The sequence below is a fragment of the Peromyscus leucopus genome, chromosome 8b (assembly GCF_004664715.2).
Source record: "Peromyscus leucopus breed LL Stock chromosome 8b, UCI_PerLeu_2.1, whole genome shotgun sequence".
Taxonomy (NCBI): Eukaryota; Metazoa; Chordata; class Mammalia; order Rodentia; family Cricetidae; genus Peromyscus; species Peromyscus leucopus.
Window position 1 is genome coordinate 57,007,650 of NC_051086.1, and position 2,959 is coordinate 57,010,608.

The following is a 2,959-nucleotide window of genomic DNA, read 5'->3' on the forward strand; positions in this document are numbered from 1 at the left end:
TAAAGGAAGGTATATAGGAAGGTAAAAGCCCAGAAGCAAAAGGTAGATGGGATAATTTAAGAAAAGCTGGTTAGAAATAAGCCAAGGTAAGGCTTGGCATTCATAAGAAATAAGTCTCCATGTGATTATTTGGGAGCCAGGTGGTGGGTCAAAAAGAAAAAGAGTAAAAAACCTAACCAACCAAACAAAAATAACCCAACCAACAACATATCTAGGCAGAATGCCAGGTAGTCTTGCTGCAAGATGAAGGCAGACACAGCCTTCCTGCATGGACACAGTGTGGTGAGAAGTCAATTCAAACCAGTGATCAGGGCATTGATGGCTGTGGAATGGAAACAGGGTGTGGTGGCAACATGAAATCTGGTCTTGTCTCAAAAGGAACCAAAGATTTAGTGGATCAAGCCACATATAACTGTACTTAAAGAGTAAGCCCAGTGAAATGGGAGCAGAGAGAAGATGGCACTAAGCAACAGGAACAGCAACTGTGGTAGGCCGGAGTCAAGACACTATGTCCTTTCAGTACAGTGTTGACGACAGGGGAAGATGAGAGTTACTATGGGAGCAGACAACACTGTGGAGCAGGGAAGGATCAGTTGCGATGATAGTGGTTTCTTTACTGTCTTTAAAAGGATTTTTGGCTTTATATTGAGAAGGAGGAGAAACCAAAAAAATCTTTCAGTAGAGTGATAATCAGTTTCATCTCAGAGAGCTATAATGTGAGAAGATTGAAAGAGTATGGAAGAATAGAGATGAAATAGTCTAACAGGGCAGTCAAACCATCTAGATGAGATACAATGGCAGCTTCAGTGTGGCAATTGAAATGAGCATGGACGGCTTAGAAGAAATGAAATGACAGACTCTGGGATTTGCTGGTGATGGGAATGAGTGGATGGATGAAAATTCTTACATCTCTATGTGACACAAGATTTCTTCCCCTGAGATATGAGAAACTGGATGAGAAAAGGGCATTTGAGATATATTGAGGTAAAGATGGCCCTGTTATACTCCAACAATTGAGAACCACTGAATTATCAGGAGATAGGCTCACCCGTGGGAGTGTTTTCAGATAGAAAATAACAGCCAATCTCATTGTATCTAATTACAAGTGAAAATATCTGACAAGTGTCTTAGACTTAGTCATGGGACTAAATTTAAGAAATTTAATCCAGGTGTGGTACATACCTGAAGTCCCAGCACTCAGGAGTCAGAGGCAGGCATATTTCTGTGAGTTCCAGGCCCACCTGGTCTACACAGAGAGCTACTGGCCAGACAAGGTTGAGTAGAGGGGCTCTGTGCTAAAATACACAAACAAAAGAAAGCAATTTATTTTCTTTTTCTTATTTTCTTTCAGTTTGAGAGGATGCAATCAGTTATTGAAGAATACTTAGCAGATTGTAGATGATAGAATTGTGTTCAGTTTTATTTGGATTTAAGGGACTTTGTAAATTTTCTCTTAAAGATTCTGGTGACACAGCATGACAGAAGGGAACAAAACTGTCATCTCTTGGTTCCTCCTCCTGGGCCTGCCGATCCCCCTGAGCACCAGCACCTATTCTATGCCCTGTTCCTGGACATGTACCTCACCACCATCCTGGGGAACCTCATCATCATCATCCTAATTCAGCTGGACTCCCATCTCCATATGCCATGTATTCTTTTCTCAGCAACTTGTCCTTCTCTGACCTCTGCTTCTCCTCTGTCACAATGCCCAAATTGCTGCAGAACATGCAGAGCCAAGTCCCATCCATCCCTTATGCAGGTTGTCTGACACAAATTATACTTCTTTCTGCTTTTTGGAGACCTTGAGAGCTTCCTTCTTGTGGCCATGGCCTATGACCGCTATGTGGCCATCTGCTTCCCCCTTCATTACACCAGCATCATGAGCCCCAAGCTCTGTGTGTGTCTGGTGTTGCTGTCCTGGGTGCTGACCACATTCCATGCCATGCTACACACCCTACTCATGGCTAGATTGTCATTCTGTGAGGACAATGTGATTCCCCACTTTTTCTGTGACATGTCTGCTCTGCTGAAGCTGTCCTGCTCTGACACCCATGTTAATGAGTTAGTGATATTCATCATGGTCAGCATCATTCTTGTCATTCCATTTGTGCTCATCATTGTGTCCTATGCACGAATTGTTGCCACCATTCTCAAGGTTCCTTCTGCTCAAGGTATCCATAAGGCCTTTTCCACCTGTGGTTCCCACCTGTCTGTGGTGTCACTGTCCTATGGGACAGTCATTGGTCTGTACTTATGTTCATCATCTAACCACTCTACTGTGAAGGAGAGTGTCATGGCCATGATGTTCACAGTGGTGAATCCAATGCTAAACCCCTTCATCTATAGCCTGAGGAACAGAGACATAAAGGGAGCTCTGGGAAGAGTATTTTGTAAGAAGAAAATGATGGTATGATGATAATGATTGAGATTATTTATGTAGTAGATTGCTGATGGCCATGTCAGAGGAGCAGCAGATGGCAATTGAAGTTTTAGGTGTCATCCCACCAAAAGGAAACTCTCTGGTGGGTCAACCTTATTTAGGCAAGGCCACAAGACTCCAGATTCCAGAATGCCTTTTGCTGCTTCTGTGCCTTTATGTGTTTGCTGCTGCTATATTTCTCTGGTACCTGGCCTGGTGTGAATAGGTCTGGGGAGATCCCCACTGCCTGTGACGTGGTGTGTTTATCTCATGGAAACATCCATTTCTACTGGGCATTTTCTTTTTAAAAGATCTATTTATTTATTTTGTATACAGCATGCATGTATGACCAGAAGAGCACAGTCTCATTACAGATGTTGTGAGCAATGTGTTGCTATTACTCAACCTCTGGAAGAGTCATGCTCTACTCTGAGCATCTCTCCGTACTGGGCCTTTTTATATATGGTTTGTCATGAAGATGATTCTTCCCTAAATTGTACTGTCTAATTGATAATAATAATGATAGCTTATACAGAGTTT

At 42.6% G+C, this 2,959-nt stretch overlaps 1 pseudogene; it reads left to right on the forward strand.

Annotated features, from left to right (window-relative positions):
- Positions 1-1,475: 1,475 nt before the first annotated feature.
- Positions 1,476-2,413, forward strand: LOC114706339 (annotated as a pseudogene).
- The last annotated feature ends 546 nt before the right edge of the window (positions 2,414-2,959 follow it).